General features: G+C 41.9%; 1 protein-coding gene across 9 annotated transcripts in view; it reads left to right on the top strand.

The window, feature by feature from the left end:
* Nucleotides 1-27,907, top strand: part of KLF12 (KLF transcription factor 12) — a 370,069-nt gene that overhangs the window by 193,338 nt on the left and 148,824 nt on the right. The window contains exon 2 of one of the 9 annotated variants that reach the window (XM_073346814.2): nucleotides 22,090-22,187. The exons of the other annotated variants lie outside the window; for them this stretch is intronic. The gene's annotated coding sequence lies outside the window, so the exon portion shown is untranslated. The remainder of the gene's footprint in view (nucleotides 1-22,089; nucleotides 22,188-27,907) is intronic. 9 annotated transcript variants of the gene reach the window in all.

Raw genomic sequence — 27,907 nt, 5'->3', positions numbered from 1 at the left:
AATTTTTGAATTTATTTAAACGTTCAAGTTTTTTAAAATCAGGTTTGGTTTTGTTAAAATTGTTTTTAACTAAAATAGTTAAATAAAATATTTTTTTTAAAAAACGCAAATTAAATTGACCATGTCAGCCAGGTCAACATGAGAAACTTAAAATATTGGCTTCTGCAGCTAACTCAGTCATGTTCACCATCAGTTTCCTGTTTGTTCATGATCTGGAAAAGAAAAACTAGCTTTCCTGGTTTTTTGGGTCCCAAACGATTTCTCAATTTGGAATGAATTAGTCCAAGGGAAGAAAATATTCTTTCTATACTTCAACAGTCTCTGAATCCAAGTGGTTAAGTGACTTCCACCAGTTCACTGGTGTGACGTTCTTCAAAACATCATCAGCAAACATATTTCTTGAATGGTTCACCCTTAGCTCTGAAGTTTATTATAGTTGGCATTTTGGAAGGATGATTGCTGGATGTCCATGTCATAGCCAACTCCTCTTCTTCAGCAGTTAAGGTTTGACCCTGGTACCGAGTATTGAGAATATTTGCAAGAAAATGAGCTGGAGATAGTGCTTGTCCTATTCGTTTTTTTTAATGCTTGTAATTTAACTCTGTCATTGCATATTTCTTTTTTTAAGATCTCACTCAGTTCCTTCCAAATTTCAACAGCGTCAGCAATAAAACAACTATTTCTCTGCATTTTGTTCAAGGTTACAGAAGCAGGCTTCAGGGTACTCAGCATGTGTTCAACATTTCTCTTAAGCCCAATGTTGAGATCTATTTTTTCATGATTTTGTTCACAAACTCTCATCAGATTAGGCCAGTTCTTGATATACTGCTCAAAACAGTCCACTACTGAGTTCCATCACATATCTTGTGGGAGAGTTAGCTTGGTTCCTCCCACTTTTTTCAGAGCAGCTGCTGCAAAGTGATTGTTACAGAAGTATTTTGCAATTTCAACATTAACCTTTATTTCTGTAACACTGAAGTCTTTGGCTAGGAGGTGCATCAAATGAGCACTGCAACCGTATGTTATTAGCTTGGGACTCTCTTCTAAATTTCTTCTCACCTTGGATACATTTGCAGCATGGTCTGTGACCAAGCTGCATACTAGACATTTGAAATTTTTTTTCAGTTTATTATATCTTTTACTGCTACTTCTTGTAAGTATTCTGCTGTGTGTGCATTTCCTGATGTATCAATTGTTTCTGTAAGGAAGACATTCCCTTCTTCTGTTGTCACACAAGCACATACAACAAGATCATTGTGGACGTTGTTCCACAGATCAAGACTCAGGTTAACAATTTCACCCTCTAGACCTTTTGCACACTGCTCAGTTTCTCTTTCATACACTTTATCCAGCAATTTGCCTGTGACATCTGCTCTGCTCTGTTGGGTGGACTGTATACTGGTCTTAATGACTGAACCAAGTTAAGGAAGTGTGGGTTCTCAATCATACGGAAAGGAGAGTTGTTTGCATAAACAAACCGGGCAATATTTTCATCAATTACCTCTTTTTGTAGTCTGCCGGTTCTTATCACAAACTTATCCCTGGTTGTTTCTGGATGATGGATTTTTTTTTTCTTTTTGCTGCAGGTGATATACTGTGGCTATGTGACATACACGATGTGACTGAAACACTATCATTGTCAGATAACTCTGAAACTATAGAAAATAATGATGATCTTGAAGGTGGATAGTTTTCAGAATCCTGTATGTTGAGGCTGGATTCTCCTAAACAAAATAAGTCAATGCAGTTTTTTAATTATTATTACCATATTGCTCATTTAGTATTACTCATTGCATTCACTGACACTCAATACTATTTTAAAGATGAAATTGTAAAAGGAAGATCTGCCTATTTTAGCTATTTATTTTTTATCACAATTGCGTCTAAAATGATAGTACCATAGAGTAACAACTATATTTTTTTGTTCAAACATGAGAATTCAAGAATAGTCCAGAAGGAAATCAGGCAGTCCTTAAGAAAGCAGTATGAAATAAAAAAGTTTACCAACCTGAAGATCCTGCATGTTCAGACTTGTTCCTTTCATCATCTTCCTCCTGAGAAGGAACACTTCTCATGATGTTGTTTCATTCAGGCAACCAGGCCTTGCATTTCTTTGTTGCACTGTTTGCATTTTGCATGCATGCCTGTCTTACCCACAGGTAGAGGAACTTAATTAAAATATTCCCAAACTTGGTCTCTTTTACGGCCTGCTGCCATTATAGGTTTTCCCTTCTAGTGGGAGAATGGTATGGTAGATCTCAGATCAATGAAGGCTATACTCAGAGAGACCTCAAGACTTCTGGAATATGCTGCTCCAGCAGTTTCACTTTTGTTTCTACTTCCTGTCCCTCCCTTCTCACATTTATCCCCAGACTTCTTCTCCTTGTCCAGATCTATTCCTCCTCCAACAATCTTTTATTCATTGAACTTTTTGAAACTTTCCACTTTTAGAGAGAGGTAAGAGACTGACTGTGTGTACACAAATTTTCAGAGGGACAATAGGGTTGAGGTCTGTTATTTCTCAGCTCTCTCTATTATTATTATTTATTAATTTAAAAACATTTTTTGCTCTTAACAAGCATTTATCCACAGTTTGAGAACTGAAAAACTAAGCATCTCTGATGGTATCTTCTAGACTGAGCACTGAGTCCTATTGGGTAGATAGAAAGATTAACCTAAATAATCTATACAGAAGCCCCTGGAACCCTATAAACTTGGGTCCGTAATCCATGAACTATTGGAACTCATTTACAAAATGTTTCTTAAACGTTACATGAATATATTCTCATACTATAGAATTAGAATTTATAATCCCTATTCCATGATGAGATATCTTTGAGCTATAACGTATCTTAATTAAAATGATCTTTAGATAAGTTTTTTCCTCAAAAAAAATTCCATTTTTTTAAATCATTGATTTTTATCTACCCTGATTTCTGCTATGGTTTCATTCAGAACTGCTACTTTTCCAGGTGCCATCTTCAGCAGTGCTGCCTCGATGTCTGCCTTTGGAAGCTCATCAACATTTGTAATTATTGGTTCATATGACGGTACTGTAGTATATAAAAGTTCTCCTCATTAAATAGACTCTCATAGTATTCTTACCATCGGTTACATACCGTGTGTTCTGTCACAAGCAGTCTGCCCCCAGCATCCTTTATGAATGGCATTTCTTATTTCTTACTGCTTGTTTCTTACTGCCCCATCTTGTTTCTTATTTCTTACTGCTTTCTGCACCTCCTTCTTCCACTACCATTCTTCACTAGATCATGTCTACCCAGCTTAGCACTTTCACATAGCATCTCAGCTTCTCAAATCAATATGTTCATGAAGATACACCACTCCTCTTCCGCTGTTTCAGTTTGTATATCTTTTGGCTCAAACCTTGCAACTGTCTCCCTAAACTTGTCTGCAGTCATGCCAAGCAGTCGCCACATCCTGATGCATGTCTTGTTGGAGCAAAGCTCACTCTGGGTCCATTTGCCAATCATGACATCACCACAAATGGCGTGTGTTGGGGTGCAACTGTTTCTCTCAGGATAACATTACAATCTGTAACCATTTTCCTCTGGTTCATTCAGGTTAGCAAGAAATCTATTTGCATGCTTACTCTGCTGCTTTGATATGAATAAAGATTATTTTCTCTTTTCTTAAACCAAGTTTTGGCAATCACCCACTAATTAAACAATGCAGCACCTTCTGTGTTCTGCGATCCCAGTATATACTATCCCAGCATGTGCTTATAGCCTGATCGACTTGAGCCTAAATGAGCATTGAAATCTCCCAGGATGAGCAGTAATTTCTCTGCTCTAACCATATCTGCTAGGTTGTTCAGGTGCTGCCTGACATCTTCCTTCTGTTCCGCAATGCAACCTTGTTTTGGGTTATATACTGATAACAGAAATAACTGACTCCTTCACTTGTGTTCGGACAGCCATTAAATAGTGATTCACCCTGATGACTTCCCAAACACTTTTATTCAGTTTTTCATAAACCATCACTCCTACCCCATTTCTCCTTCCATTAGCACCTGCATAGTACAGTGCACAGCACAGACCTGGTCCTCTGGCTGCATTTCCTCAGCATCAGGTCTCGAGCTAGCCAACATGAGCAGCAAACAGGCAGGGTTGTTTTGTGAGGAGTTCTCCAGGTGAAGAAAGACCGACTATGTGAGCCTTGGCATGCGTTTATCTGTGAGTTTGTTGTGTGTTTACTGCTTGCCATGTGCCTGCTTGATTGAAGTTTATAATTTGCTATGTTTGGAGGGATGTGTGCTGAGCCTAGTCACCTGGTAGGCAAGGCTGAAAAATATTTATTGAGGCTTTGATTCCTAATCCCTTTAGGAGCCCTTAACTAGGGGGCGGGGCTACTCAGGAAGAACAGGGTTTGAAAAAGCCAGCTCCTAAGCAACCAGAGGAACTAGCGAACAGGCGCAGCAAACAGGCAGGGCAGTTCCTCGAGTGCTTGCTCATATTATTTCATTCTAGGTGTGTACACTCCTAGAAGGGAATGGACATGAGCAACACATCTCGAAGAACAACAGTTACAGAAGGTAGGTAACTTTTTTTTTGTGAGGGAGTTTAGAGAGGGAGAAAGAGAACCAGATATACCTAACATTCTCTAACTTTTAGGCCAACACTTACACAGATACACCAAAAAACAAACAAACACAAAAATCACAACAAAAGTAAAAATAATGCATATTGATTTGGGTACATGTCACCTCATGATGAGATGCAGATATAAAATTCCTGGACACCTTCTTGGAGCAGCTAGTTCTGGAACCAACCAGGGGAGAGGCAATTCTTGAGTTAGGCCTGTGTATCACACAGGATCTGGTCCAAGAGGTGAATATAGTGGAACTGCTTGGTAATAGTGACCATAATGCAAATAAATTTTACACGCTTGGGGGGTGGGGTTGGGGGGATACCAAAGAAGCCCACCACAGTAGCATTTAACTTGAAAAGAGGGAACTATACAAAAATGAGGAAGCTAATTAAACAGAAGTTAAAAGGAACAGTCACAAGAGTGAAATGCATGCAAGTTCCCTGGAAACTTTTTAAAAACACCATAATAGAGGCTCAAATTAATGTAGACCCCAAAAATAAAAAAGTAGTAAGCGGACCAAAAAAGTGCCACCATGGCTAAACAACAGAATAAAAGAGGAGGTTAGAGGCAAAAAGGAATTCATTAAAAATTGGAAGTCAAATCCTACTGAATAAAATAGAAAGGAGCATAAACTCTGGCAAGCTAAGTGTAAAAGTATAATTAGGCAGGCCAAAAAAGAATTTGAAGAGCAACTAGCAAAAGCTACAAAAACTAACAGCACTAGAAGCAGGAAATCTGCCAAACAATCAGTTGGGCGACTGGATGATTGAGGTACTAAAGGTTTCAGAGTAACAGCCGTGTTACTCTGTATTTGCAAAAAGAAAAGGAGTACTTGTGGCACCTTAGAGACTAACCAATTTATTTGAGCATAAGCTTTCGTGAGCTACAGCTCACTTCATCGGATGCATACTGTGGAAAGTGTAGAAGATCTTTTTATACACACAAAGCATGAAACAATACCTCCCCCCACCCCACTCTCCTGCTGGTAATAGCTTATCTAAAGTGATCACTCTCCTTACAATGTGTATGGTAATCAAGTTGGGCCATTTCCAGCACAAATCCAGGTTTTCTCCTTCTACATCCTGGCCACTATGGATGTAGAAGCCCTCTACACCAACATTCCACACAAAGATGGACTACAAGCCGTCAAGAACACTATCCCCGATAATGTCACGGCTAACCTGGTGGCTGAACTTTGTGACTTTGTCCTTACCCATAACTATTTTACATTTGGGGACAATGTATACCTTCAAGTCAGCGGCACTGCTATGGGTACCCGCAAGGCCCCACAGTATGCCAACATTTTTATGGCTGACTTAGAACAACGCTTCCTCAGCTCTCGTCCCCTAACACCCCTACTCTACTTGCGCTATATTGATGACATCTTCATCATCTGGACCCATGGAAAAGAAGCCCTTGAGGAATTCCACCATGATTTCAACAATTTCCATCCCACCATCAACCTAAGCCTGGTCCAGTCCACACAAGAGATCCACTTGCTGGACACTACAGTGCTAATAAATGATGGTCACATAAACACCACCCTTTTATACCGGAAACCTACTGACCGCTATTCCTACCTACATGCCTCCAGCTTTCACCCTGACCACACCACATGATCCATTGTCTACAGCCAAGCTCTGCGATACAACTGCATTTGCTCCAACCCCTCAGACAGAGACAAACACCTACAAGATCTCTATCAAGCATTCTTACAACTACAGTACCCACCTGCGGAAGTGAAGAAACAGATTGATAGAGCCAGAAGAGTTCCCAGAAGTCACCTATTACAGGACAGGCCTAACAAAGAAAATAACAGAACGCCACTAGCCGTCACCTTCAGCCCCCAACTAAAACCTCTCCAACGCATTATTAAAGATCTACAACCTATCCTGAAAGATGACCCAACACACTCTCAAATCTTGGGAGACAGGCCAGTCCTTGCCTACAGACAGCCCCCCAACCTGAAGCAAATACTCACCAGCAACCACATACCACACAACAGAACCACTAACCCAGGAACCTATCCTTGCAACAAAGCCCATTGCCAACTGTGCCCACATATCTATTCAGGGGACACCATCACAGGGCCTAATCACATCAGCCACACTATCAGAGGCTCGTTCACCTGCACATCTACCAATGTGATATATGCCATCATGTGCCAGCAATGCCCCTCTGCCATGTACATTGGTCAAACTGGACAGTCTCTACGTAAAAGAATAAATGGACACAAATCAGATGTCAAGAATTATAACATTCATAAACCAGTCGGAGAACACTTCAATCTCTCTGGTCACGCGATTACAGACATGAAAGTTGCGATATTACAACAGAAAAACTTCAAAACCAGAGTCCAGTGAGAGACTGCTGAATTGGAGTTCATTTGCAAATTGGATACAATTAACTTAGGCTTGAATAGAGACTGGGAGTGGCTAAGTCATTACTCATTATGCAAATTAACCTATTTCCCCTTCCCCCCCCCCCCCCCCCGACGTTCTTGTTAAACCCTGGATTTGTGCTGGAAATGGCCCACCTTGATTATCATACACTTTGTAAGGAGAGTGGTCACTTTAGATAAGCTATTACCAATAGGAGAGTGGGTTTGTGGGATGGGGTGGGGGGGGGGGGAGAAAACCTGGATTTGTGCTGGAAATGGCCCAACTTGATTATCATACACATTGTAAGGAGTGTGATCACTTTAGATAAGCTGTTACCAGCAGGAGAGTGGGGTGGGGGGAGGTATCTTTTCATGCTTTGTGTGTATAAAAAGATCTTCTACACTTTCCACAGTATGCATCCGATGAAGTGAGCTGTAGCTCACGAAAGCTTATGCTCAAATAAATTGGTTAGTCTCTAAGGTGCCAAAAGTACTCCTTTTCTTTCTGAGGTGCTAAAAGAGCACTCAAGGAAGACAAGGCTGTTGTGGAGAAGCTATGTGAATACTTTGCATCAGTCTTCACTGAAGAGGATCAGAGAGAGATTCCTACACCTGACCCATCCTTTTTAGGTGACAAATCTGAGGCATTTTCCCAAATTGAGGTGTCGATAGAGGAGGATTTGAAACAAATTGATAAACTAAACAGCAATAAGTTAGCAGGACCAGATGGCATTCACTCAACAGTTCTGAAGGAACTTAGGTATGAAATTGCAGAACTACTAAATATGGTATGTAATCTATCACTTCAGTCAGTCTCTGTACTAGGTGACTGGAGGATCGCTAATGTAATGCCGATTTTTAAAAATGCTACAGAGGTTATCCTGGCAATTTAGGCCGGTAAGCTTAACTTCAGTACCAAGAAAATTGGTTGAAACTACAGTAAAGAACAGAATTATTAGACACATAGATGAACATGATTTGTTGGGGAAGAGTCAACATGGCTTTTTTAAAGGGAAATCATGCCTCATCAGTCTATTAGAATTCTTTGAGGGGGTCAACACGTGTGTGAACAAGGGTGCTTCAGTGGATATAGTGTACTTGGACATTCAGAAAATCTTTGACAAGGTCCCTCATTAAAGGCTCTTAAGCAAAGTGAGGAGTCATGGGATAAGAGGGGAGGTCCTCTCATGGTTCAGTGACTGATTAAAAGACAGGACGCAAAGGGTAGGAATCAGTTTTCACAGTGGAGAGAGGTAAATAATGAGGTGCCCCAGGGATCTGTACTGGGACTAGTGCTCTTCAACATATTCAGCAATGATCTGGAAAAAGAAGTAAGCAGTGAGGCGGCAAAGTTTCCAGATGACACAAAATGACTCAAGATAGTTAAATACAAAGCTGACTGTGAAGATTTACAAAGGGATATCACAAAACTTGGTGACAGGGCAGTAAAATGGCAGATGAAAATCATTGGTGATAAATGCAGAGTAATGCACATTGGAAAACATAATCCTAACTATACATATAAAATAATGGGGTTTAAATTAGCTGTTACCACTCAAGAAAGAGGTCTTGGAGTCATTGTGGAGAATTCTCTGAAAACATCTGCTCGGTGTGCAGCGGCAGTCAAAAGTCTAAAAGGAAAGGGACAGATAATAATACAGAAAATATCATAATGTCCCCATATAAAGCCATGGTATGCCCGCAGTTTGAATGCTGTGTGCATTTCTGTTCACCCCAACTAAAAAAAGATATATTAGAATTGGAGAAGCAATAGAGAAGGGCAACAAAAATGATTAGGGGTATGGAATAGCTTCCACATGAGGAGAAATTAAAAAGCTTGGAAAAGAGACTAAGGGGGGATATGGCAGAGGTCACACAAATGATGCGAAGAAAGTGAATGAGGAATTGTTATTTGCCCCTTCACATTACGCAAGAACCAAGGGTTACCCAATGAAATTAATAGGGGGCAGGTTTAAAACAAACAAAAAGACCCTAGATATAACTGGGTTCTAAAAAGAATTAGATAAGTTCATGGAAGATAGGTCCATCAATGACTTATTAGCCAAGACGGTGCAACCGCAAGTTCAGGATGTCCCTAAACCAGATGGTGGGACTGGAGGACAGGGGATAGATCACTGTTAATTATCCTGTTCTGTTCATTCCCTCTAAAGCTTCTGGCATTGGCCACTGTTGGAAGTCATGATACTGGGTTGGAAGGACCATTGGTGTGACCCAATAAGGCCAGTTTTATGTTTTTATGCACACAGACTATATTGATATTTCCTTGGACTATTATCTCTTCCAACTCCATTCCTTATTTCCTATTAAGGGTGACACAGAGAGAGTAGCAACTCGTAAGTCTGTATTTTCATCTTATGATTCACCTTTTGGGCTTTCCTTCTTGACTCTAGGGAGACAAACTAGATGCTGGCCATCAGGAATTTTGTTGGCCCAGGTTTGAGGTTGGTGAACTCCTGGTCTAGAACGAAACTGCCCTTCCATCATTTGCAAGAGACTCTGGCAGAGTGATATACAGGCTGGACTAGCTACACAGCACGTTAGATTTACAGTACAAAAGGCAGTGAACAACAAATAAGACCACTCAGTTAAAGAGATTCATCTAATTTAGAAGCCTCTATACTCCTCCCAAATAAATCTTAAAATTCTCACAAACCCACCACCTCAGGAAAAAAGTTTGAGTAAATAGAAGAATTTTGCATCATGCCCTGAAGGCTAAAAATCTTGGGCTCTATTAACCAGTGAAAGGATCCTTCTCCGAAATACGCTGCCACAAGCAGTCACCCGGTCAGTTTTTAGCCTGGGAACCTTATCTGGTCTTAACTGTCCTGGAAGAACATGAGGAGAGTGTTTGTCTAAAGTAACCAGTCATCCACTCATTGAAGAATGTATAGAGTGAAAACACCACTTTAAATTGCACCCAGAACTGAATTAGAAGTCAGTCCATTGTACAAAGCACAGACATGTGTTTGCTCCCTGTGAGAAACTGTTAAATAAACTGGAAGACACATGCTGCGCTAGCTGAAGTTTAAGTGGACTTAATACAGTTCTGCTCTGAAAAGTGACTAAATATGGCATTATGCGTATTTATAGTGCCTTACTGACGTCATACCAAACTTGTTCAATCTACAAATGAAATATGTTCAGTTGTTAACCATGAACCCTGTGCATTCAACCTAGACTACATTTCTTTCATTTTAACACATCATGTCAAGTTATAAAGATTGTGGATGCCCCTTTTGCCCTCACACTTGTGCAAGCCTTCTCTTCAAGTATCATCATCAGTTTGAACAATCCCAGGTTACTGCCAAAGTATTTGGAATGGTCTTCAAGTTGTATAGATGTAACTAATTACCTCATCTGTAGACTGTGAGGCTGAACAGGTGGGAGTGAGAGGATGACCTGCATATTGTTAATACTGATGGTGATGCGTAATGATCGTTGAGGGCTGACAAAATGTACAAAGCCCAACCCCTACCTGATGGGAGCAAAGATGAGCAGAACTTTTGTTTTGATCAGAAAAAAATATAAACTTGCATAAAAGCAAAAAATGTTCTTCTTTCTTTGATCAAACCAGCTCTTGAAACATGAACATTCTAATATTTATACAGTCTATTAACTAGATTTGTGCTGGAATGGAATGTGTACCTTATTCCCAGGTGTAATATTAATGTGATATGATCCTCAGTGTGACAGAATATCTGAACTGACGCTTTTCTCATTTGGTGTACAGAGAAAGATACTGTGCAAGTAGAGCGGTTTGTGGCTCTAAAGTTGTCTGTGTGGATCGTAATTGAAGTTAGCTTATGTGCTTGTATTACAGATAGACAAGAAAGCATGGAAGGACAGCAGAAAAAAATCTGATTTTTTAAATATTTTTTAAACATTTTAAATGCTAGATGTTTTAAAAACAAAGATCCAAGAATTTTAGGTATCAAATGACAGGCATTGTCTATAATCACCATCTTTATATAATCAATACAAGTCTTCCTTGTTATGCATTTATTGCATGTCACGCAGCAAGTTTTGTTTCAGTGGTAAGATGCTGAATGTGAAGCCCTCAAGCCTAGGAAGTGTATTATTTTTATACATTTATTGTTTTGGCCATTATCCATTTACAAAGTTTTTCATTGCCTCAAGGTTTGATTACATGGAAAATATATTGTTTTAAAACTCTGCTTCTGTGTGTACTTTAAAATAAAAAACCCTAACAAATCAGAGGGATATTTTTCATATGTATAGTGCTAGTGGAACTATGGTTGTTTTCTTAAATAGGTTCATTGTTCTTGGCAAAATACAATTTAAGTTTGAGATGGCCAAAAATGCAACCAGAGGTACATTCAGATGCTGCTGGATTGTTTCTTTTCATTTATCAGATTGATGTTAATTAACTAGATTGAAGTTGGGATATTGAGAGCACTTTGTTGTTCTTTTTAAATTCAGAAATAATATTTTAGTGTACAGCTCCCCTCACCGTCTTGTTTCTGCTGCTTATCAGGTATCACTGTTAGGTAGTGATGCTGAGCAAATTTACACTTCAATTAAACTTTGTAACTGACTTTCTTCTATATTCAGTCTGCTGGTGCAAACTTCTGAGAAGAGGACAGGGTTAGAGTGGGGTTTGGTGTCTCTCAGATTATTGTAGAATTTGCTAATTTGGTAATCCAGACTTTGTCTTTGTAAAGTTTTTTCCATGGAGCCCCAGGATGTGGAACTTTCATAGGAAAGGAGAGTTTCTAGGGCCAGGTCCCAGAAGGATAAGCCATAGCAGTGCAATTCCATTTAGCTCTCCTGGCAGGGAATGGAAATGGAGTTCAGGCTGCCTCAATATAGTGTGCCCCTGATGTTTTTAGCCCAGATAACTGCTACTTCACTCAGGGCCGAATCCTCAGTTGGTGTCAGTCAGCATAGGTCCATTGACATCCATAGTGCTATGCTGAGTTATGGACTTCAGTGGAGCTATGCCAATTTACACCAGCTGAGCATCTGCTCCTCCGTGTGTAGGTTGTGAATGAGTTAGAGATTTCACACACCCAAGCCTCATTCTGTGAAGTAGTTGTATGATGTGTAATGAATGAAACAGGATCAGGCACTGAGCAGTGAAGATAATATATCTAAATATTGAACCACTGTCTCATTCATTGATCGCCATTTATCCTGTGCACTGAATGAATTGGGTGTTTTGTTTGTTTGTTTGTTTGTGTTTAGTAAATTGCTCACTAATCTTGAAGGAAATGCAGGTGGAGAGTTCTGAAACAATCTTTCTGGGACTTAATCCTGTGTGGTGCTGAGAGCATTGATGCCAATGAATTTGAGAGCATGCAGCAGCTTGCAGAATCAAGCCCATATACTACATTGAGGGAAGAACTCAGCTGAGCTGGGATTATGGAAAGTGTGTTAGTCAATAGCTAGTGCTATTGTAAAATATGTGTTCACTGTTTTTTGGAATGTTTTATAGCCTGGGATTCAATGCCATTTACAACAATCCGATTGGGGTGAGTTAGCCCATAATTTGTACTAATATACACAGAAAAGCGTAATAATAGGTTAATGTGAAGGTAATGTTTAGAGCAGAGGACAGTGTGGCTTGAAGATATTTCCATGGCAACAGAATGGTCCCTACAGCTGTCTTTCTTCTAAACTTGATGGTGTTTATTAAAGGCTGTCTGTAGTCAGTCTGTAATTATCATTAGGTAAAGAAGGTTGTGAACGTGGGTGTACTTCTTGGATGATGCTCGCTGACTGATTTGTTTAGCACAGCTTTGAAATATAATTTCAAAGGAATATTAAGAAACCGAGATCATGTTGCTGTTCCTCTCCATAGGTGAATCTACTTCTAATTCTAGACTGGTGGCCTAATAAGAGTGAAATGTCTCATCAACAATGTGGGGGAAAATATTTGTTTTCAAATAATTTCAGCATAACTCTCCAAGACCTGACAGAAAGCTCCTCTTTTCCATGTTAGGAGAAAGGGAGGTCCTGTGAATCTCTCTGAGGATATGATCTGCATGCATGCATCCGATGAAGTGAGCTGTAACTCACGAAAGCTTATGCTTAAATAAGTTTGTTAGTCTCTAAGGTGCCACAAGTACTCCTTTTCTTTTTACCTTAGTCTTGTGCTTATTACAGTCTAAACCAATAGGATTTCAGTTTCTCCAAGGTTTTACTAGGCTTTCAGCAGCAAATTCAGAACAGATGTGAAAACTAGAATCAGTCGGCAGAGCTTGAGTGATCCTTCTGTTCTTAGTAGTGTATGTGTCTGATTAGTCTAAGCTTTTGAGGATCAACTCTATGTCATTATTAGAAGAAGAAATTCAGGAGTAATGAATTTGGCAGTGTTAATAAATTATGCCCTTATGAGCTTTACTTGTTTATTTGTCTGGAACTGACATTTCAAATTGTAGTTCAGTCAGAAGATGTTAGTTCATATTTAAGTCCACTTATTCATTTGAAATTTAGTGATTTTGTCAGCTAAACAAACAACTAGCAAGAGTAGAAGAGAAATGTGGCAAATGAATTTGGAAAATAATGTCTTTATAACATATTGTATGAATAATATGGTACAGTGCTCCTTTTTTGTTAAGCTGATATTGGAAGTTAAGCATTTTGCATGTTACAGCATTGTACATGATCTCCGTTGAAACAAGAGCCAGGCTACATTAGCCTAATAATGGAGAGTCTAATAAAAATGTTATTATGAAGAGATGTTGTGACCCAGGGACCACTTATTGCCTACTGGCAGAGGACACAGGGGCTGCATAAGATTTTACAAGGATCTCCTGGGTTGAGTATATGCAAAATAATTCACTAAGGGGTGGCATGTGAAGTCTTTACCAAGAGCCAGTAGCCCACTGGCCATCATCATCACTGTGAAATGTGTGTACAGATAATGTTTAAGGAGCTATGTCTATACTGAAAATTACATTCTCACGGGAGATAACCAGGAGATAACATGTCATAGGCAGGTTCCTTTCATGGATGGTCTGATTTTATTTTATATGTAATGATTTGTTTCCTATACTTGTACTTACTCTATACTTTACTTTTACTTGTTTTCACTATAAATATATATTACTATTAATAAATAAGTGGTGTGAGTCAAGCAGAGTGGTGATCTGAGGTAAAACTAGTGAGCTGGTGTGTACTTCTTCTTTGAATCATAGAATCATAGAATATCAGGGTTGGAAGGGACCCCAGAAGGTCATCTAGTCCAACCTCCTGCTCAAAGCAGGACCAATTCCCAGTTAAATAATCCCAGCCAGGGCTTTGTCAAGCCTGACCTTAAAAACCTCTAAGGAAGGAGATTCTACCACCTCCCTAGGTAACGCATTCCAGTGTTTCACCACCCTCTTAGTGAAAAAGTTTTTCCTAATATCCAATCTAAACCTCCCCCACTGCAACTTGAGACCATTACTCCTCGTTCTGTCATCTGCTACCATTGAGAACAGTCTAGAGCCATCCTCTTTGGAACCCCCTTTCAGGTAGTTGAAAGCAGCTATCAAATCCCCCCTCATTCTTCTCTTCTGCAGACTAAACAATCCCAGCTCCCTCAGCCTCTCCTCATAAGTCATGTGTTCCAGTCCCCTAATCATTTTTGTTGCCCTTCGCTGGACTCTCTCCAATTTATCCACATCCTTCTTGAAGTGTGGGGCCCAAAACTGGACACAGTACTCCAGATGAGGCCTCACCAATGTCGAATAGAGGGGAACGATCACGTCCCTCGATCTGCTCGCTATACCCCTACTTATACATCCCAAAATGCCATTGGCCTTCTTGGCAACAAGGGCACACTGCTGACTCATATCCAGCTTCTCGTCCACTGTCACCCCTAGGTCCTTTTCCGCAGAACTGCTGCCGAGCCATTCGGTCCCTAGTCTGTAGCTGTGCATTGGGTTCTTCCATCCTGAGTGCAGGACCCTGCACTTATCCTTATTGAACCTCATCAGATTCCTTTTGGCCCAATCTTCCAATTGGTCTAGGTCCTTCTGTATCCTATCCCTCCCCTCCAGCGTATCTACCACTCCTCCCAGTTTAGTATCATCCGCAAATTTGCTGAGAGTGCAATCCACACCATCCTCCAGATCATTTATGAAGATATTGAATAAAACCGGCCCCAGGACCGACCCTTGGGGCACTCCACTTGATACCGGCTGCCAACTAGACATGGAGCCATTGATCACTACCCGTTGAGCCCGACAATCTAGCCAGCTTTCTACCCACCTTATAGTGCATTCATCCAGCCCATACTTCCTTAACTTGCTGACAAGAATACTATGGGAGACCGTGTCAAAAGCTTTGCTAAAGTCAAGAAACAATACATCCACTGCTTTCCCTTCATCCACAGAACCAGTAATCTCATCGTAAAAGGCGATTAGATTAGTCAGGCATGACCTTCCCTTGGTGAATCCATGCTGGCTGTTCCTGATCACTTTCCTCTCATGCAAGTGCTTCAGGATTGATTCTTTGAGGACCTGCTCCATGATTTTTCCAGGGACTGAGGTGAGGCTGACTGGCCTGTAGTTCCCAGGATCTTCCTTCTTCCCTTTTTTAAAGATTGGCACTACATTAGCCTTTTTCCAGTCATCCGGGACTTCCCCGGTTCGCCACGAGTTTTCAAAGATAATGGCCAGTGGCTCTGCAATCACAGCCGCCAATTCCTTCAGCACTCTCGGATGCAACTCGTCCGGCCCCATGGACTTGTGCACGTCCAGCTTTTCTAAATAGTCCCTAACCGCCTCTATCTCCACAGAGGGCTGGCCATCTCTTCCGCATTTTGTGATGCCCAGCGCAGCAGTCTGGGAGCTGACCTTGTTAGTGAAAACAGAGGCAAAAAAAGCATTGAGTACATTAGCTTTTTCCACATCCTCTGTCACTAGGTTGCCTCCCTCATTCAGTAAGGGGCCCACACATTCCTTGGCTTTCTTCTTGTTGCCAACATACCTGAAGAAACCCTTCTTGTTACTCTTGACATCTCTGGCTAGCTGCAGCTCCAGGTGCGATTTGGCCCTCCTGATAACATTCCTACATGCCCGAGCAATATTCTTATACTCTTCCCTGGTCATATGTCCAACCTTCCACTTCTTGTAAGCTTCTTTTTTATGTTTAAGATCCGCTAGGATTTCACCATTAAGCCAAGCTGGTCGCCTGCCATATTTACTATTCTTTCGACTCATCGGGATGGTTTGTCCCTGTAACCTCAACAGGGATTCCTTGAAATACTTGAAATACTTGGAAGTAGTGAATCTGTAAATACTATGAGTGTCCAGTAGACCAGGGGCTAAACACTCCAGGGAGATGCTCAGAAGGCTCAGGGGTTGGAGTATGCCTTTTGCTAACCTGGAGAGAGAGAGAGAGAGAGAGCAAGCCCTGCGTAGGCCTACATGGGAGTGTTTGTGTTGCCTGTGGCTGGAGGAGTTAGGGAGCTGACACTAAGACCACTAAGGGAGCTGACACTAAGACCAGGTAGTAGTCAGGTGCTTCACAACCCAGGATATCTCCAGGAAGTGTCAGAGGTATTACTCTGTACCATATGCTGAGAGAAAACAAGCCTTCACTTATAATCCAGTTTTTTAAACTCTTTTCTCAGAACTTTGACAAAAAATAGCCAAACTGCCTCAATCATTACACATGTGATTTTAAGCCATGGTAGAATTTTTTTAGAATGTGTTATGTCTGAAAATGTGTTTAGGAGGGAACAGGAAGGTTTTACAAAGTGAGCTAATCTCTCTTGAATGTTTTCCTGATTTTTTTTAAACATCCCAATTTACAATGACTTACTGTAGAAGTGTCACGTGGTTTAATCTGTTGTTCCTGCTGTAGACTGGGACATTTTCTAGATTTGAGTAACTGTACTATCTGATGGAATTACTAGAGATCAGATCAACTTATTCACACTGAGCAGCACTTTAATGTACAAGCAGTTTTACTGTCTTTTTGAGAAATCCTTTCCACTCACTTTGACACTCACAACATTGATTCCCTGTCCATCGTAATACCCCTAGAATTTTTTTAAACAAACCATACAATTGACAAACCAAGAACAACAACAACAAAGTCTGAGTTTTTACCCCAGAGAGGGATGAGAGCCAAAGACTCTCCTAGGAACTTAATTATTGCTATCAATTTCATGTGAAAGGTGCTCAGATACTACAGAGATAGGCAGCAGTATAAAATCCTAAAATAGATTGGAGAGTATGGTACTGTTTAGTGTGATTAACGCTAGGAGAACATAAGAACGGCCATACTGGGTCTGATCAAAGGTCCATCTAGCCCAGTGTCCTGTCTTCTGACAGTGGCCAATGCCAGGTGCCTCAGAGGGAATGAACAGAACAGGTAATCATCCAGTGATCCATTCCCTGTTGCTCATTCTCAGCTTCTGGCAAACAAAAGCTAAGGACACCATCCCTGCCCAGCCTGGCTAAGAGCCATTGATGGACCTATCCTCCATGAATTTATATAGTTATTTTTTGAATCCTGTTATCACCTTGGCCTTCACAACATCCTCTGGCAAAGAGTTCCACAGGTTGACTGTGCGTTGTGTGCGGAAATACTTCTTTTGTTTGTTTTAAACCTGCTGCCTATTAATTTCATTTGGTGACCCCTAGTTCTTGTGTTATGAGAAGGAATACACTTCCTTATTTACTTTATCCACACCAGTCATGATTTTATAGACAGCTATCATACCCCTCCTTAGTCATCTCTTTTCCAAGCTGAGCAGTCCCAGTCTTATTAATCTCTCCTCATATGGAAGCCATTCCATACCTTTAATCATTTTTGTTGCCCTTTTCTGAACCTTTTCCAGTTCCAATATATCTTTTTTGAGATGGGGCAACCACAGCTGCACGCAGTATTCAAGATGTGGGCATATCATGGATTTATATAGAGGAAATATGATATTTTCTGTCTTATTATCTATCCCTTAATGATGCCCAACATTCTGATCACTCTTTTTGACTGCCACTGCACATTGAGTGGATGTTTTCAGAGAACTATCCAAAATGATGCCAAAATCTTTCTTGAGTGATAATAGCTAATTTAGACCCCATCGTTCTATATGTATAGTTGGGATTATGTTTTCCAATGTGCATTACTTTGCATTTATCAACATTGAATTTCATCTGCCATTTTGTTGCCCAGTCACCCAGTTTTGAGAGATCCTTTTGTAGCCCTTTGCAGTCTGCCTGGGACTTAACTATCTTGAGTAGTTTTGTATCATCTGCAAATTTTGCCACCTCATTGTTTACTCCTTTTAGAATGCATCCCTTAGTTCTGAGGCATGTATCATGCTGTCCGGAATGGTTTATGAGCATTAGTGCCAATCTCAGGACAGACTGTCAAAAAGCAGGACAGACACCCCAAACTATGTATATGTTCTGTGATTAGATTTCACCAACCCAGTAACAAATGTGAACACTTGAAGCACAAGAACAGTCTGACCATGGAGTCACAGACTGTTCCTTTGGGCACTCCAGTTATATTGCCACCCAGTAAAGCTGGACTTAGTGAAAGTTGGTTGCCATGCACCAAAGATCACAAAATATCCAGATTGCTTCCAGTCCCAAAAGACCAGTCTCTTACCCCAGGTCAGTTTGTACCTCAGATCTCATATCAAAGACAATGCTTGTAGCCAGTCCTATAGTAAACTAACTAGATAGTTATTAATTAGGAAAAGAAATGAGTGAGGGCATGTCTACACTACAGCCCTAAGTTGACCTATGTTACATCGACTTACAGCCACAGCAGTAATTACTGCATGGCTGATGTCCATGCTACCTCCTTCTGTCGGTGTTGTGCGTCCTCACCAGGAGGGCTTCCACTGACTGAAGAGGGGCAGTCTGGGGGCTGAGAGCCCGGGCTCTCAACTCCCTGCCAGGAGCCCAACTGCCCCCCCATCCCCCGGGGCTCTCAGCTCCCTGATCCCAGAGGGAGGGCAGCCACCTGGGCTTCTCACCTCCTGGCTGGGAGCAGGGGGGAGACAGCTGTGCAGGCAAACCACGGCCACTGGGAGCTGCAGGAGGCCGAGCCTGTGGATGGTTAATGTCTGTAAAATGTCTCGGGCCCACAATCAGCTTACCCTGATGGGCCGCAGGTTGCCCATCACTGCTGTAGTGTGTACACTGACATAAGTCAGGGGTTCCCAACTTGGTTCAGGGCTTGTTCAGGGTAGGCCCCTGGTGGGCTGCGAGACACTCTGTTTACCTGAGCATCTGCAGGTACAACCGCTCTCAGCTCCACGCTCAGGTAAACAAAGCATCTCATGGCGCACTAGGGGCTTACCCTGAATAAGCCACGAACCAAGTTTGGGAACCCCTGACATAGGTTCATAGAATCATAGAATATCAGGGTTGGAAGGGACCTCAGGAGGTCACCTAGTCCAACCCCCTGCCCAAAGCAGGATGAGTCCCCAACTAAATCATCCCAGCCAGGGCTTTGTCAAGCCTGACCTTAAAAACCTCTAAGGAAGGAGATTCCACCACCACCCCTAGGTAACTGATTCTAGTGCTTCAGCACCCTCCTAGTGAAAAAGTTTTTCCTAATATCCAACCTAAACCTCCCCCACTGCAACTTGAGACCATTACTCCTTGTTCTGTCATCTGCTACCACTGAGAACAGTCTAGATCCATCCTCTTTGGAACCCCCTTTCAGGTAGTAGAAAGCAGCTATCAAATCACCCCCCAATTCTTCTCTTCTGCAGACTAAACAATCCCAGTTCCCTCAGCCTCTCCTCATAACTCATGTGTTCCAGTCCCCTAATCATTTTTGTTGCTCTCTGCTGGACGCTTTCCAATTTTTCCACATCCTTCTTGTAGTGTGGGGCCCAAAACTGGACACAGTACTCCAGATGAGGCCTCACCAATGCCAAATAGAGGGGAATGATACGTCCCTTGATCTGCTGGCAATGCTCCTACTTATAAATGCTGCTAGCCTTCTTTGCAAAAAGGGCACACTGTTGACTCATATCCAGCTTCTCGTCCACTGTAACCCCTAGGTCCTTTTCCGCAGAACTGCTGCCTGGGCATTCGGTCCCTAGTCTGTAGCAGTGCATGGGATTCTTCCATCCTAAGTGCAGGACTCTGCACTTGTCATTGTTGAACCTCATCAGATTTCTTGTGGCCCAATCCTCTAATTTGTCTAGGTCCCTCAGTATCCTATCCCTACCCTTCAGCGTATCTACCACTCCTCTCAGTTTAGTGTCATCTGCAAACTTGCTGAGTGTGCACTCCACGCCATCCTCCAGATTATTAATGAAGATATTGAACAACACTGGCCCCAGGACCGACCCTTGGGGCACTCCGCTTGATACCATCTGCCAACTAGACATGGAGCCATTGATCACTACCCGTTGAGCCCGATGATCTAGCCAGCTTTCTATCCACCTTATAGTCCATTCATCCAGCCCATACTTCTTTAACTTGCTGGGAAGAATACTGTGGGAGATCATATCAAAAGCTTTGCTAAAGTCAAGGAATAACACGTCCACTGCTTTCCCCTCATCCACAGAGCCAGTTATCTCATCATAGAAGGCAATTAGATTAGTCAGGCATGACTTGTCCTTGGTGAATCCATGCCGACTGTTCCTGATCACTTTCCTCTCCTCTAAGTGCTTCAGAATTGATTCCTTGAGGACCTGCTCCATGATTTTTCCAGGGACTGAGGTGAGGCTGACTGGCCTGTAGTTCCCCAGATCTTCCTTCTTCCCTTTTTAAAAGATGGGCACTACATTAGCCTTTTTCCAGTCACCCGGAACCTCCCGCGATCACTATGAGTTTTCAAAGATAATGGCCAATGGCTCTGCAATAGCAGGCTCCGCAATCAGCTGCCTTACATCAACCTAACTGTGTACTGTAGACCAGTCCTGAGTTATGTACAGGTTTAAAGCAAGCAACATAAATACACAAATGAGTTACAGTCTGTGGTTGCAAAAGGTGACAGAGTTGTTGTAATCTGTCGGCACTGAATGTCTTTTAACTAACCCAGGTTGATCCTGGGGATCTCTCATTCTGTTTCCTAGTTCCGGCCCTGTGAGACTCCCAATAGCAAAAGAAATGAAGAAAATTTCATGTCGGCTATCTTTATTTCCTTCTTCCAGAATTCAAGCTGATGGTATGAGCTTTCTTGCATGTAGCACCTCCATGTGAGAGGGCCATTAACCAAGTCTTTGTATTGTGATATTCCACAATGGCCCATTTAGTTTTTAGAGTCCTTCCTGATGGTCAGGAGACCATTCCTTCTGACTGGGTTCACAGGTTCAGAACAAGCATTTTTACAGTTATAAAGCAAACACTTAAGTTTTACTGTATAGCATGGGATACGGACATTCTAAGTGGGATTAATACATGGTTGCAACTTACAAGAATTTCATAATGTCTAAACCCTAACACATTGTTATAAGTCTAATACCTACCTTGAACAATACTAACATACAGGTGAGCTGGTCTGGTTTCAAGCTATACATTTGTCTGTGCTCAACTGACACCTGCAGCCTTGGTAAGAGCAGGCAGCACCTGGTCTGGCAGTGTCACAGCATGTCTGTGTACATTCTGAGTCCCACAAATGTCCAAACAGCACATGCCAATTTGTGCAGACTTTTGGAATAATTTATGCATGCAGTTAGCGTGTAAGCACTGTGCACCATTTGTAAAGGCATGAGGTAGTTATGCGTGGTTCAGAAAATCTGGACGATGTAGAGTTCCTAAAAGCCAAAGAAAGGTGGTGGCATTGACACCAATAGTGCTCCTGTTTTCACTCCTTTGAGCTTTGGAGTCTGATTTCACGTATGCCAGTGTCTAAACCTTAATAATGCTTTACATTTATATGGCAATTTACAAAGGTTGTTTAAATAGGCATTTCAAAACCCTTCAGTATAAATTAGGCAAATATTGTTGTCCTGTTACACAAATGGAAGAAACAGAAGTTCAAAGTTACCGGTTCATGGCACATAGCAAATCAGTGTCAGAATTGGGTGAAGAATTAAGGTTCTCATTTATTTAGCAGTATTCCACGTACAGTATATTTCACCTTTTCCCTAGCTATTGAATGGCCTTCCAATTTTTCACAGGCATTTTTTCTTTTAAACTATACAGGGAATGAGGAAAGAGAGCCCTTGCCTCAGTCAGTGTTCTCTTTACAAGATAAAGTAGATGAAAGATTCCAGTTAAACCTCCAGTATTTCACTGTGCAGGTAAGTATAGCCAGGCATAATTGCCGTCTGGATTTTCTTAGCTGTGTGCACACTCAGCTTTCCTTAGCTATGTCTGTTTGGGTCTGAGATTTCTACTGTGTTAAGATAGAGGGACTTCATCATAGAATAGAACCCCCTTGTGCTAGGCTCCAATACAAACACATAAAAAGACCCAAAGCATAATCATTTCAACTCTGGAGTTGCCCTTTGAAAGAAATTATTGTTTGGGAGAGCATGGGGGTTGGTTTGCTTGTTTTTAATTCTTTTATTCTCAAAACTGTCAAACTATGTTTGCTCAAGCTGTCCAGAGACACTCACCATTGGGCAGAGACCAATCTAGGCAAATTTTGTTCTGAAAGATGCAAATTTCAGAAAGTTACGAGTGATGGAAAACAGAGTGCTAAAATGCAACCTGTCCTAGGTACAGTGGTCACACCTACTGTTAGGTAGTCAGCAGTCCTCCACAGAGAATGCTGAGGATGAGTAAACTTTCCCTATCCCACTTGTTAAAGAGAGAGCTGTTCTAGCAATAGTGGTTGTGTGAAGTCTAGAAAAAAATCAGTGGCATGCTTAGCAAAAGAATAAATGGACACAAATCTGACCTCAGGAATCATAACATTCAAAAACCGGTAGGAGAACACTTCAACCTCTCTGGCCACTCAGTAAAAGATTTAAGGGTGGCAATTTTGGAACAGAAAAGCTTCAAAAACATACTCCAAGGAGAAACTGCTGAGCTTGAATTAATATGCAAACTAGATACCATTAACTTGGGTTTGAATAGAGACTGGGAGTGGCTGGGTCATTACACATATTGAATCTATTTCCCTAAGTTAAGTATTCTCGCACCTTCTTGTCAACTATGTAAATGGACCATCTTGGTTATCACTACAAAAGTTTTTTTTCTCCTGCTGATGATAGCTCATCTTAACTAATTAGCCTCTCATAGTTTGTATGGCAACTTCCAACTTATCTGTATGTGTGGGTGTATATATATCTATATCTATATATATCTTCTTACTATATGTTCCATTCTGTGCATCCAATGAAGTGGGCTGTAGCCCACAAAAGCTTATGCTCAAATAAATGTGTTAGTCTCTAAGGTGCCACAAGTACTCCTGTGCTTTTTATTAATATTATAGGCATATACAGCAATTAAAGTAGAATCCTCTGTTTGATCTTGCACTCCCTTACTGCTTTACACCATGTGCAAAAATTAGCTGATGTCCTGCAACTAGAGGGGCAAGTGATGTTACAATGTTTGGGTTTTGAAAGACACATCACTTGGTATAGCATGCATGATTTTTTATGTCCTCCTTCTTTTTAAGTGGGCTGTTTTTAAACCGTTCCATTCCCTTGCACTTCCTGTTGCATGAACTATCTCTACCTCTTTTTCAGCACACAATGTCCCTGACAAAATTGTGAGAAACTAAACACCAAAAATAGCCCAAGAAAATCTTTGTCTTCACTTGATGTCTTTTCTATCAAACATCTGGATTGTCGGTGTGTAAACTTGGTCAGATCATCCACAAGTTGGCAAGTCTGAAGTTGTTCGTGCTTGCATCTTCAGTACTTACATTGCATAAATACAGGTGTTAACGTGTAAAATTATTAGCTGTAGCCCTGTTCGTGGTGTGAGGAGAGAACATTAGGTGAGGGATAGAAAGAAAACATGAAGAATGCATATCACTTTTAGTTTTTTTAAAGACCCGCTTTCTAGTGAACTGATCATTCTTTTTCCTAGCCAGGAATGTAGCTAAGATCAGACTAAAACCATTCTGCTCACAGAGTGTTGGTAGTGATTAAAAAGCAACCCCTAATTTAGAGAAAGGACTTCTGCTTTGTGGAGAAATTCTGATATCAAATTTAATCTCTTCCTGTAGTTCTAGTCGATGGACTGTTTGGTGTTACTCGGCAGAACGTCAAAGCAAGCAAGAAGACATTCTATAATAACTATAACTCAGGGTGGGTTTTTGTTGTATGTTTTTTGTATATTTTGAGGGTGCTTTTTTTTGTGGTGATCTCTGTTATGCTGCCCAAAGTAGAGCTTGGGAAGGCCATTCTCCCATGATCTCTGTGGGAGGCAAAAGATAATGTTTAGTGCATGAGAATGGCCTTTTGGGACAACATCCTTATCTGGTTATCTGACTTACATCTATAAGATTAGAGCCGGCCTTTCTATGAACCATTGTACATTCTGTAGTGTATCCATGTTAAGAACTGGTGTTCAAAACTGCATGGTAAAAGCAAAATGATCCTGTTAAATATGACCGTCTCCATTTACTGTCATTTTAAATCATACATAACACATTACTGGTTACCTCCAGGTCACTTTGCTCTCTAAGCACACACTGTCTTATTATATGTTCTGTGGCATCTCCTATGAGCAGAAACTGCAGCCTCTCTTTTAACTCACAACCAACAACCAAGCTGTCACTCACACAAATTTGACTTGTCTCTGATAAGAAGACAGGGGCAATGTTCTCTCCAGAACCCTCATGTACCTTCCCTCAAAATAAATTAAATATGGCAGCCACTTCTATATGGCAGCTTTTAAAAGCAAATTGGACCATGGAGGGAAATATACAGATAATAAAAGTAGACTATATCTCAGCTGTAGTCTAACTCTCTGAGCACCTAATCTTGCACTATAAAAGCTCTCTAGGTGCCCAAGTTTCTGTCTCTGGGTATGCGTACAGCTGCCTCAGTCTAGGCACCTAGACACCCAGTTCATGCTATGCCCCAGTGCTATCCAAAACCAGGGGTAGATAAGTGCTCCTGTTCCTATCTTGCCCATGGGGCCTGATCCAGTAGATGTATTCATTGGCAGCTTAACTCATGTAAGCGGGGGAATAGTCCCGCTATTGTGGGGAACTTTCCTGGCTTCTGCACTACCCCAGTGAAGTGGGCTAGCGAAAGGATCTGAGTCCTCACTCCCACTTCCTTTACCCAGAGTCCTCCCTGCCCTTGAGGACTCCCCTTCCACTCTCCTGTCTGGCAGAGTCCTTGTAACCCCAACAAGGCTGGGCCCAGGATTCCTGGGGGGGCTCAACCCCCAACCCTGCTGTGGTCACCACTCCAGGGTACTCTCTTTGGACTGGGCACTTCTCTGACCCACTGACCATTACATACAAGTTAAAGCAAATGTAAGTTATTTAATGAACAATTAATTTTAAAAAGGAAAAATGGGAAAGGTTAAAGGAAACACATCAGCCCGCTCTCTGGCAGGGAACATCACAAACAGTGTCTCTGGAATGTTAGGGCAGTTCACCGTCTGTTCCTTGTAAGTCCCAGGCCTTCTTCTCAGGCCCTGGCTTTGCTGTAGGGATGCTGTGGGTTGGATACTTGCTCTGGTCGTGGCCACACGCTCTCAGGCTCTAAGTGGTAGGATCATAGAATATCAGGGTTGGAAGGGACCTCAGGAGGTCATCTAGTCCAACCCCCTGCTCAAAGCAGGACCAATCCCCAATTAAATCATCCCAGCCAGGGCTTTGTCAAGCCTGACCTTAAAAACTTCTAAGGAAGGAGATTCTACCACCTCCCTAGGTAACGCATTCCAGTGTTTCACCACCCTCCTAGTGAAAAAGTTTTTCCTAATATCCAACCTAAACCTCCCCCACTGCAACTTGAGACCATTACTCCTTGTCCTGTCCTCTTCTACCACTGAGAATAGTCTAGAACCATCCTCTCTGGAACCACCTCTCAGGTAGTTGAAAGCAGCTATAAAATCCCCCCTCATTCTTCTCTTCTGCAGACTAAACAATTCCAGTTCCCTCAGCCTCTCCTCATAAGTCATGTGTTCCAGACCCCTAATCATTTTTGTTGCCCTTCGCTGGACTCTCTCCAATTTATCCACATCCTTCTTGTAGTGTGGGGCCCAAAACTGGACACAGTACCCCAGATGAGGCCTCACCAATGTCGAATAGAGGGGAACGATCACGTCCCTCGATCTGCTCGCTATGCCCCTACTTATACATCCCAAAATGCCATTGGCCTTCTTGGCAACAAGGGCACACTGCTGGCTCATATCCAGCTTCTCGTCCACTTCTCGTCTACCCTTCTTCCCAGTATCGCCCCCTGCCCTGTCGGGGTTACAATCCAAGCCTGGCCTGCAGAGCCTCTTGGCTGAGGTGTCTCCCTGTGCTGGGCCCACTGCCCAGGGTCCCCCTCGCTCTCCCCAGCTGCTCACCACACCCAGCTCCGGACTGCTCCAGCCCCAGCTTCACCACTGCTGCTCTGCCTCCAGCTCCCTGGGCTGCTTCTTTGGCCCCTCTGGGTCTGGTTGCTACAGCTCTGCTCCAGGACAGGCAGGTCTGCTCTGCAGGCTGCTTCTGTGACTCTGCTCCCAGCACTGACCTGCTTCGTGGGCTGCTTTTCTGGCCCCTCTGACTCTGGTTGCTGCAGCTCTGCTCCCAGGGCAAGTCTGCTCTCTCTGGGCTGTGCCTCTGGCTTTGGGGCTGCAGCTCTGCTCCCAGGACAAGGTCTGCTCTCTCTGGATCTGGCCCAGCTCTGCTCTCCAGCTTACCTTGGGCCCCTGCTTTCTCCTTAGCTCGGCCCCACTCTGTCTGACCCAGGCAAAATCAAGCTCACACGGAGGATGTGTGACCTCCCTGACCTCCTGACTGCCTGATTAGCCTGCTCGCCCTGTCATTCAGGCTGACCTGGAGCATTGGCCTCTCCCCATTGTTCCTGGGGACTATCAGTCTCAGGGTCCTGGTTTCCCGTAGACTCTTTCCCTTTTAGTACTGGGAGCTCGCCAACCAAAACACCCCCACTGAATGTTACTAAGGGGGCAACAGTCCCCTTACACTCAACACAACACAGGCCCACTTTCACAATCAAACTCATTCTTAATTATAAGCCCTGCAGAAAATACAGCATGGAACATTGTGGAAAATGATATTACCAGAAAGTGTCTTTCTTTTTAAGGTCATCTGCAGGTATTTCAGAGATCATTTTAACAAAACACTTACAATTGTATGTAAATATAAAGCACGTTGATTACTCCAGTTTAATAATAGTAAGAAGCAAAGAATCAGTAAGGAATTTGGATAGCTGATCACTGTTTGAATATAAGAAAGTTTCCTGCCTTGGTAGCTTTTGGAAGCTGAGCAAATCCTGAGATATTTTTTTTTACAGCTGGGAATATAATGTGTATTACAAGACATCAGTCTTAGTTATTTTATGACTTTGCTGATTAGAGTTCCTATAGTAATTACTATGACAAGAAGGGTACAACAGAAGATAAACTGTTAATTTACAATCTGTCAGCTGACCAAGTGTCATATAATATTGAATTGTCATATAATATTGAATTGAATCATATAATATTGCAATCTGTGATTTGCAAATGGACCTGATTTTTTGAATTTGCTAATTTGCCATGGTAGATAATATACCAGTGTGTACATTTCAAAGGGAGTGCATTTGATTAATCAGCTCTAGTGTAATGTTGCTTTTGGTGAGTTGTTTGAGAAATGATCAGATCTGCAGAGGAGTGATCACTTTTGGTTCAATCATAACAGCTGAGGGCAAAGAAGTAGGGGGAAAGAACAGAAAAAAAAAATGGATAGAATGTGAAGGAAAAACTCTTCTTCATGGAAATAGACTTAGAATCTGCTGTTTCTGGCAGCATTTTTTTATATTAACAAATCTTGCAGTTTAGCCAACATTAACCTTATGCCCTGCTCTTCTTTTAAAAGTTCTTGAGGCTGAGTGGACAA

The sequence above is a fragment of the Lepidochelys kempii genome, chromosome 1 (genome assembly GCF_965140285.1).
Source record: "Lepidochelys kempii isolate rLepKem1 chromosome 1, rLepKem1.hap1, whole genome shotgun sequence".
Lineage (NCBI taxonomy): Eukaryota > Metazoa > Chordata > Testudines > Cheloniidae > Lepidochelys > Lepidochelys kempii.
Note: the sequence above shows the minus strand (reverse complement) of the source record. Positions and strands in the feature narration are given on the sequence as shown.